Genomic DNA, 11,016 nt, shown 5'->3' on the forward strand with positions numbered 1-11,016 from the left:
TTATATTTCCTGAATATATATCGCAGCCCGGATGGATGAAACTAGATCCGGGGTCTTCAAACTCGTTCGATCTTCACTCTAAGTACAAGTCGATCCATGTGAGAATTGCGCTGAAGTCGAACATGGAAAGACATCGCTTGATTACCGGTCAATAATGTAAACCGTTAACAAGCGCGAGAGGAATCACCGATAATGATAATGACCCTCAAGGTACTGCAGTACAATTCACGTGGTGTGAATAAAGGACTTGGCGTCGAACACCACGCAAAATCTTCTGGTCGAAGGTCATTGATGTATACCTGTCGCCGGAAGTGAGAAACTTTCCATTGAGGCATGCAAGCTTCAAAGTACCGAGGGGGTTGTTCCTAGATCAACTTCTTGGATAATGAGCTGAAGTCGAAAAGAAGCGATCTGTCAAAGGGGGGCCTTAATGAATCCCACATCAGTGACACGGAATGGAGCTAATGATTTTAATGGAGGTGAAAACAATCTGTGACATATGATTCAGGGTGGCGGTCATGAATGGATGAAGGATAATGTATGGCAGTGGATGGGACACGGTTGACTCTTTCTGAACAACATCTCTTGAACATATAACGACACTGATGCGATGGATCGGTAGCATTACCCCAAATGTGGATGGTTTGGCGAGACCATGGTGATGAGACTGGTGAATGAAACAACCCAACCCGATGTGGTACGGAGGAAAAGTGTCATGTTCAAGAGCGACTTGCTACCATTAAAGCTTTGAGGTTCTCCCAATTTTTCCCCAGTCATTTATGACCAGTACCTCTTTATTTTTGTCAAGCTTGAGGAGGATAACATATGCTTGTTCTATAACCTGCCCTTCGGGCAAGCCCATCGCTATGTTTTAACGAGCCTAGCGATAGGGAAACTCGTTCTCGTCTAAAGACAAGTTTGTCGCTATTTAATCATTTTAACGAGTCTAACGACAAGGAAAACTCGGTCCTTTTCATTTTTAGAGAGTCTGAAAAGGTACAGAAAGTTAACTCCAAAATTCCTTTTTCGTCATCTAATCCCTTAAGTCCGAAAAAGTATAAAACAATACAGAAGGGATGATTTTTCGATAACTTTAACGAGCCGAATAAAACAAGCGCTCGACCTTTTTGTGCAATAATCCCTCAGGTCCAAAAAGATTAAAATCTAGAGGAGGGATAGCTCTTCTGGTCACTTTAACGAGCTGGAAGGCCAAAACTCGGCAAACTTTTCATATTTTACGAGTCAGTTGAAAAGAGCTCAAAGAAGACTCGTCTTTTGAGGAACGAGTGATAAACAGGGATAGTAGCAGACTCCAGGTACAGGTTGGAATTTTCCAATAACGGCAGTGTCACAAGGATGGCTAGGTGAAATCACTCTTCGCAGCTGTTCCCCAAAATGGGTAAACAATCATATGGAGGTGAACGATCGGCCAAATGACGGTGGAGGTGGCAGGTGCAAAACACGACCAAGGCTTTTATGGTTGATCAGGTTACATACACAATGGTTATTTACCGAGATGGGTTCATTTTTTAATGAGCTCGAATGCGCCAAAACACTGCTCAATGCTTATGTTTATTTTTTAACGAGCATGAATTCCGCGTTAAAACTGCTCGGATCTCGCTTTTCTATTTTTTAACGAGCATAAATTCCGCGGTAAAACTGCTCGAATCTTATGTTTATTTTTTAACGAGCATGAACTATGTGCTAAAACTGCTCGATATACCAGTCATAAGATAAGAAATGTCCCCTCAAGATTCTATTTTTTATGGAGCTTCATCTCACTAAGCTTTGCTCCGCTCCTTTCTTTATGCAAGTTCGGAAACGGCTAATCCAAAAAATAGATAAATAACCGCTCTTTGCTTGTACTCCAAAAGGGTTGCATGCCCCCAGGTATAAAACACAATTTCAAGGCTGCCCCTCCTCCTTCCCACCTCTGTTTTTCTTTGGGTGTTCACAACTACTTGTCGTCTTGCCAGTCTAATGTTAACGATACTTGTCTTCTCGTTATTTTTAACGGGTCTTACGCGATACTTGTCTTCTCGTCAGCCCAACTTTTAACAGATCTTTCGCAAGATCGCAAGAGAATAGCTACTTGCGACAAGAGAACAGCTACTTGCGACAAGAGAAGAACACTACTCAAAGACAAAACATTGGTGTTAATGAGGGAGGCTTACCTCTTTCTGGTTACCCAAAGATTGTTTTGTTATTTTTTCAACAAAACACTTCCTCGGCAATGTCTACCGAAATAGACAAGGGTGAATGACCTTTGCCAAACACGTAACCTTGACAAAAGAGTCCTGTTCCAGAACAACCCCACTTCCATCCATGGATGGGGTACGGACTAGTCATACTCTCTCGCGGAAATTTTACCTTATACCCAAGGTTTTCTCTGCCCGAAGCAGACCAGGATGCATGCCCCCTGGGTTCCAGTCCCATCTTTCCGAATCACTCGCGCTCATCGGGAAGGAGGACTGGGGGTGGAGACATTTCTTGGTTGAATAGACCATTCAGGGTTGGTATGTGACTATTTGCGATGCGTGATCCCGGAAATGAAAGTTGGTCTACGAGCTTGACCATTCTTCCTTCGTGTGGAAAACACATTACTCTAAAGAGTGAGGAGACTATTGCTCCCATGCAATATATATAGTCTCGTCCAAGGAGTAGGTTATAATCCAAGGGTCCTTGAACAACCATCACGTTCATTTGAATGGTCTTCCCTTTCAATGTAATAGGCACATTGGGGAGGATCCCTAATGGTCGACTGGTTCCTTTATCGAAACCCGAGAGGTTTCTTATCTCAGGTAAAAGCGCCGAGGAACCCAGTGCTTTCCAAGCAACAGAGGAAAGGATACTCACAGATGCCCCTTCATCAATGATAGTGCCAGCCATTACCATTCTGTAAATTTGGACTATGATTCTGAATGGTATACTGGCTGGCAACCGGGGTCTGCCTAGTTGATTCCAATCAAAGGATACAACCAGGTTGCTCGGTGGTGGGACCGAATATACGGCCGGATATGACCCTGACGATGTTCCTTCCTGCGATAAAGGAATGGGAGCATTGCCCTGATGCTCATCAGAGTCTGTGTTGATGAAAAGAATCTGGATGGTGTCATCCTTATTCTCTTCAGTGAGGGTGTCATTTGAAGATGAATCTTCAGTGACGGTGTCATTTGACGATGAAACTTCTGAAGGAAGAACCGGGTCAACTGCCGTTTCGACCTTTGGACTTTCGTCCGGTCTGGATTCAGTAGGTTCATTTTCAATGAATGACGCTTCAGCTAACCACTTGAGCGGGCCAGCTATATTCTCAACCAACGAAGGACTTGGCACGAGTTTTTTGTATCCAGGAGGAAGTCTCAACGGTGAAACCGGACGATCTTCCAAAACTCTCTTCGCTTCGTCTAAGAAGGGACAACGGTGGATGGCGTGATCGCCTTCACACAGTCTGCAGGGGGATCTTACTCCCCCTCTTTGTCTTGAACCTTCACTTTCACTGGTTGACGGTAAGCATTCAACATGGCTATCAGAGGTTGATGCTCCCGAATTGTGCAAACGAGGGGACCAGTTCCTTAGTATCCGGGGAATACAGGGACAATCTCTATGGAAGTGGTCTCCTCTACATATGACACATGGCGATTTAGGCTCGGTCTGTGCTGTGTGTGGATTTTTGTCAGATGTCTTTTGCTTTCCCCCAGTCGCCTTAGGCTCCTTCTTCTTCTTCTCTCTCTTCTTCTTCTCCTTCTTCTCCATGGGAGCTTGGCTTTTGCCGGCTCTACCTTGCGAAGATGAAGGATTGGAGGAAGAGTTATAGGAAGTAGAAGGCTGGTGGGCAGCTCTAGACTAATCTAACTGTTGACTCGACTGTTCAGGAACCATGGTGTTCTGAACTACATTGGTTGAGAATAACCAAATTGGCAGGCCAATTGTCAGTCCTGGAAGCGACAATGTGGCCATGTGGGGCGCACCAACTTCTCCCCAAGAGGAGAAAGGACTAGGATTTCCAGCATGTGGAATTCCTTGGTTGGGGCATTCCATGTTCTCAACCTACAGATCAACGCAGGAATAGGAGGTGATTATGTTCCGTTTAAAATAAATTTTATAACGACGCTTTAGACACAACTTGATTTTTCACTTTTTAAGAGTCGAGAAAAAGCTAAAGATGACTCTAGTCTCCTTCGATGTTTTAACGAGCCCGAAGTGACAAATGCTCGGATGGACTTTTTCAGTTATAGAGTTTGAAAAAGGCCAAAAGACACTGCTCTGGAGATCTAGGCAGAGGGTGTGCCAAACTTTTCACAAAACCACAGAATACGTTTTACGGTACGGGTGGTCGATCTTCGTGAATGCTGTGTTCACTGCATTGCGATTAGTAGGGCGGCCGACACGGCTTCCTATGGATAAAGGCTTTGTTCCTATAGGGGTCTCCCAATATATACACGATGGTACGTGGGAGCACAAGTCCATATTGATACTTATCGCTTCACCATGGAGGAATCACCCAACCACTCAACACTAAGATATCACGTTTAACGATGCCGGAACACGTCTCTAGCTTAGACCTCTATGTGTTTGCGTTATGTTTCAATGCGTTGTTATGTAAATTCAATTTATTTTAAGGTTGATCTTGTTTAGCAGTTTGCCTTTATGGATCACCACGAGATGTATAATACAACTTCCTAAATGCAGCCTAAGATGATAAGCAAGCTTTTCAATCTTTCAACTTTGAAAATCTTAACTACTGAGGGAAAAGAAAGACATCATCTTTTCACACAGATCATAGAGCACACACTAATGTACTTTTCCCTAAATCAACATACAAACTGTCAAAATGCAAAATGCACAATGCAGGTATTTCTTTTCTCTTTCTTAATGTTGGTGCAATACAAAAAGAAAGTTGTTGTATAACTTTGAATTCAATTTCAAGTGAAAGCAAACAAGCTTTGTCCAAAATCAAAAGACACCTTAAGATTTACTCGTTTCGACACTAGAAATATATAAATTCAAACCATATGATGAAAGCAAAAGCTCAATCAGCTATGAACAACAAACAAACTAACTCTTAAGATCAATACGACACTTATCACAGGTCTAGATTTAAGAGGCCACAACAAGACTAGTTCACTTTTCGTTATGGGAAACTGCAAATGATATAAGAAATACACAAAGAACAAATACAGTTTCTTTATACAACCGAGGCGGAATAGTGGCAAGGAAAGTTGGTTTCAGATAGGTACATTGACTGATAACAGGCTGCAAAAACAGGGATGAAAACAGGGCAACAAACAGGAGGGAACCCCAGTAGCACTAGGCAAAACTGGTTCAGCGCAGGTAGTACACTGGCAGTTTGACCTTCAGCGCAGGTAGCCCCTTCGGGACCTACGATGAAATGTAGACTGCCTTCACAGTGCCTGCAATGAAGAGATAAACTTTCATTTTTCTCAGTTTCCGGGTCACAGATTGCTCAAAAATTCACAGTTTTTGGCCAAATCAGAAGCTATCAATCAAGTACACACTAAAGGGTAATTAGGAGGATGAAAAGCTATCACTAAGAGCTATTCAGAGTCCTTGTGGATCAGCTCTTCAAATCACAAACATGCCCAGAAACTGAGCTAGAGTAGCTGCCCTCTACTTTGCATTTGAAAAATCCAAATGCAGTTCGATTCGGTACTCTCTTTGTATAGGAAATGAATAGCAAAAACACAAACAACCAACAAGATACGATCCCCAGCGGAGTCGCCAATTTTTTGTTGGGAAAAGTATCCAATACGGAATGACCCTATCCCACTCTAAGGGTGATAGTACCTCAGCAACAATCGAAGCAAAGCTATCTAAGATTTCTTCTTTATGAAAGTAAAATAAGGGAGAAAGAGGTCCACTAACCGATGTCTTTCGCTAATGGTTGATCCAATCTTCTCTCCTTGCTGCTTGCTCCCAGCTCCTTGCCCTTTCACTGGCCCAGCTACACCAAGACCCTGCAAAATGGCAAGAGAGGGAAACTACAAGAAGCATACATTCATAATTGATTCAAGGATTAGAATAAATCAAATACACAAGCATAACAATACACCATTGAGACACATGCATATAGAAGAACCTCAAATTCTTTATTAATGGAAGAAGTAAAGTTCAGGAAGTGATACAACCATAAAATGCCCAATCCAGCATCACCTCCCAACAGAAAGAAATCTCCTCTTCACCTCCTTCAAAGAAAATCACCCAATAGTTCTAAACTCAAACTAACAGCACTTCCTTGCATTCACAAAATTCCAGCCTCCCTAGACCTCATGAGAGAGATCTATATATAGGGTTTTGGAGAAAGGATGAGTCAGCTTGAAGCTGGCATGAAGCTAACTAGTGTCCTCTCCCACTTCAGTTATTCTTCAGTTCTTGAGTCCACTTGGAGGTTCTTGCTTCCACTTGGAGATCTAGACCCTCTTACTCATCACCAGTCGAATTCCTTGATCCAAGTGTCATTTTGGAAGCTTCCTGGGCATTGACACCTTGAGGAATGACTGTGCCACATGTCCCAACTCGCCCAGCGCAGGTAGCCTTCTTTGCAGTTGACATTCAGCGCAGGTAGACAGTGGAGCAGTTGACATTCAGCGCAGATGCTCAGTGGAGCAGTTGACATGATCCAGAATTAGCTTGTTTTTGAGTGTTTTCAGGTGGAGAACTGATATTCAGTGCTGTGGTTTGCTGACCTTGTTCCTCTAGGGGTAGGAACAACATGTTTAGGGACTTAGGATCCCTCAGATTATGGACATTTCATGCTTCATGCTGTAAGGCACAAAAATGTCTATAACAACATGGGAACAACAATATAATAAGGGGGTTGCACTAATAACAATAAGTGGTTACACTAGTAGTATAGGGACCTAACATGCCCCTTTCCTTTAAAAAGTTTTGTCCTCAATGGTTGAGTAGTTCTGGATGCTTCTGTATAAAATTATCATCCTTCCATGTGGATTCTTGAACGGGTAAGTTCTTCCACTTGATGAGATACTATGAAATTTATCGACTTTGTAACTTTCGATTTCTTGATTCTGTGACTGTTTCAGGTTCCAATATGATTTTTCCTTCCTTGTCAAGTTTTGGAAATATTGTTTGAACTGGGATCTTTTGCAACTTTTGAATGAGTTCCCACCCTGCCTCGTCATTCTTCCATTCATCCCTTGCTTCGTTTATCAAATTTGGTTGGATAATTATGCCAACCTCTAGCATTTCTGCAACCATATGTTCAATTTCACTCCTTTGGGCATATGGATATCTATAAGGCCTGATGTTTGGAGGAACATTTCCTGTAACCAAATGAATAGCATGATCATGATCATGAATAGGTGGGAGGCCTTTGGGAGTCTCAAATACCTTGGAATGATTGTCCACGAATTTGTGGAGATCTGGAGAAATAGATGATTTCGATGTGGGAACCTCTAGCGAACATAATTGTGCAATTATGCCTCTTTGTTCTTTCTTTAGAAGATTTGTCATTCTGTTAGAGCTAATTATCTTTCCCGGTTTCCCTGTGATACCCCTTAATTCAAATTCCTTTCCTTCCGAAGAAAATTTCATGAAAATTTCTTGACAATTAAAAGTTATCGTACCCAAGGATTGTATCCATTAGACTCTTAGTAAAACATCAACACCATCCATTGGAATGGAAAGCATTGGGTTGTTCAATACATATTCTCCCATGGATAGCTTGATATTATGGCACTTTCTAGAAAATTTTATGGTTCCTCCACTTGCAACCATCACTTGACACTCTGGTGCTAGATATAGGAAGCAATTCAATTCCTTGGCTATCTTACAATGAATAAAATTATGGCTACTGTCCGAATCAATCAACACTATTACCTTTCTCTTCTTGATATGTCCTTCTATCTTGATAGTTTGAGGAGTGGTAATTCTGGCCAATGCATTACAAGATATGGTCGGATTCATTTCTCCTTTCTCTAGGGTTTGTTCCTGGTGTATATCATCTTCTTTTGACATTTATTGTTCATTTTCTTCCTCCTCTTCACAATCTATGTAAATTAATTTATTCTCAGCAAACTTATGACCTTTAGTGTATTTCCTATCATAGCTCTAACAAAGCTCCTTTTCTCTTTTTTCTTTCAATTGTTGTGGTGTCAACCTTGTAGGTTGTGGAAGGCTAGGGGCAACAACACTTCCATCTTTATAGTTGTGAGTGGTAAGATTCCTTGTTGGCATAATTTTGCTTTCCATTTTTCTTGCCAACCTGAATGCCTTCTCCAATGAATCAGGTTCCCAAAGGCGAACCTCATGCTAGATGTTATCCTTTAAAGTCCCTATGAACACATTAATCCTATGTTCCTCTGGAATATCTTTTACCCTTATATTCAATTTTTGGAAGTCCTCAATGTGCTCCATCATTGAACCCTTTTGTTTGAGATTTATCAATTGGGTAAAAAAAATGTTGCTTTTTTTATCCTCATAATGTGATATCATTTCTTCCGTAAGAATTGCCCAAGTGACAGTTTGTTTACGAGAGCAAAGTCATCGATACCATACAAACTGATTTGGTTCCAAATATAAAGTTGCAATGTGTACCTTTTGTGTGTTTTCCACATTATGGATATCGAAATATTGCTCCATCTGTAGTATCCATGTTACGGGATCCTTGCCATCAAACTTCCTCATATCAGTATTTGGAACATGGCGGGTCTTCAATCCACCATTAGAGACTTTGAAATCATGATTAACCTTTATTTTGTTATCATCACGAGTTTTCTCTACTACCTTTTCACCATAAGGAAGCCATGGGGGCTTCACCCACTGAACCTTTGACATAGCATGTGCATTCATGGCACACTAAACAATACCCTTAATTTCACTACATATTGGAAAATACTGCTAAAAATCACATTATTAACCCCCTACCAATATAAATCCAATACACCTTCGCAATTTATAAAACCCCTATTTTCACTAAATATTGTATGTATCCATTTTTTTATTCACATTTTTTTATACCCTTTTATTTTTATATCCCTGGTATATTGACATGATACCTCTCTTATGACCCCACATGCATTCTACAATGCACCTTTCTTCTTTTGATATACATTGTAAATGCATATTAGTTGCACCTTTCTTCTTTTGATAGACATTGTAAATGCATATTAGTTCTCCCACAATGCAATTACTTAACCCACACTCAAGCACATCTCACTATGATTTGTGGCATTTAATGGTCGAGAGGATATGTACCCTATTGAGCCACCATACCTGAGAGAGGAGAAGGCCCCCTGTTTTCCAACATACCCGAGAGAAAGAAGAGAATTCCGCACTGCTAGACCATGAGAGAAGGAACCATCACAACTTGACACATCCACCCAACATGCTCGGTATAGTACTACGACACGATGTGGCACCAAATGATACACATTGTGAGGGTTAGGCACACTGCCTGCTCATTGATAATACTTGTTACTTTCTGAAGGGATGTTCGGGCTTAGAATGAAAGTAAGGTAACTTATTATTCTTTCTTTGAGGAAGAATAAGTGGTAATGAAAGGCCTTGCCTTAAGGTCAAGCTCTTCTTTTAGTTTGAGGGAAAGTGTAACCTCAAGCTCAGGGTCAAGGTCAAGCTCTTGTTTTAGGGACAAAGAGGTAACATAAGGCAGTTAACCCTTATGGGAGATTAGGTTTCATTAGGTTTCAAGGGGCAGTGAACAAACTAGATCGATTCTACTAAATGACCTATCCAAGCAATCTAGACATCACCATAGCCATCTCACCATCACTGATCCTACAAGGTGCTTGCTCTGTCCTATTGATTAGTGCTGGGCTTGTTGTTCTTGTTGTAATGCTCTTTGCAGGTCTTTTCTATTCCCCTTCCCTTCTTCATTGAGCTCTGTTGTTATTTTGTCATTTGACAAGAACCCCATTTTTTTGTTTTCCATTGGTTGTTTCATAGTTGGAAGATATCATGGGGGTGGATAATCTCCGAGGGATAACAAAAATAATGAACAAAACACTGAATCAAAGAAACACTTTCAATCTTTATAAAGGAAGAGTACTATTCAATGGAAGTTGGGGAGGGAGGGCCAGCCAACATGATAGGATGGACTTTCTTTGATTCCGACAGGCTGGAATTTCTTTGATTTTAGATATAGAAGCATTGTTTTCCCTCCCACCTGGAGAAGAATTGTTGGCTAAGGCACACAAAGATCAACAATGTTTTAGGAAGATTGAGTATGTACATGTATATAAATTAACATATAAATTGATCTTATATGATGATGGAAAATCAATTGATGAATCTTTATGAATAGGTTTGCACCAAATAAGGTGTTCAAGCACAAGTCTAGACCCTCTAGATGCAAGACAACTATATACAACCAAGGTTGGGGCCCCAAATCTCAAATCAAGGGTGCAATCCCAACCTAGACATGCTTAGAAGAAGAGGATGGAAAAGTACCAACACATGCGCTCTTAAGGGAATAACACGAAAGCATGAAATCACCTTTTGATTCACTATAATCTCACCAATGAGATATGGACTATCACTCATAGACTATGTAAAATGAAACAATGGATTGGAGATAACACAAAGGCATTAAGTGAATGGACTACAACTAGAATATAAGACAAAATTTTGGTTGTAGAGGTGATTTGCTCCATTTTGCTAGCTCAAAACAATGGTGTATTCCAAAATAAACCTCCAAATGTATACAATACTTTCTACATGTTGAAGGCAAGCATTAGCTTATCATGCACCTCACCAAAGGCAAGGCTTCCTTGTACTCTCATACCTTTGAAATACAATTCTAAAGGTCACAACCAAGCCAGACCCCACATTGGTGTATGAGACCCCCCTACTTGTTGGACAAGGGACTCACCTCCACACAATGATTTGACCTCTAAGTCAATGAAGGCATACATACTCTACCCCCTCTGGTTTTGAACCTATGACCTCTTAGGTGGAAACACATGCTCTTAACCATTAGGTCCACTCAATCTAGATATAATGGATTTCTATTTAAGGTCT

This window comes from Pinus tabuliformis, chromosome 7, assembly GCF_031772625.1.
Source record: "Pinus tabuliformis cultivar Carrire ecotype Pingquan chromosome 7, CPIR1, whole genome shotgun sequence".
NCBI lineage: Eukaryota > Viridiplantae > Streptophyta > Pinopsida > Pinales > Pinaceae > Pinus > Pinus tabuliformis.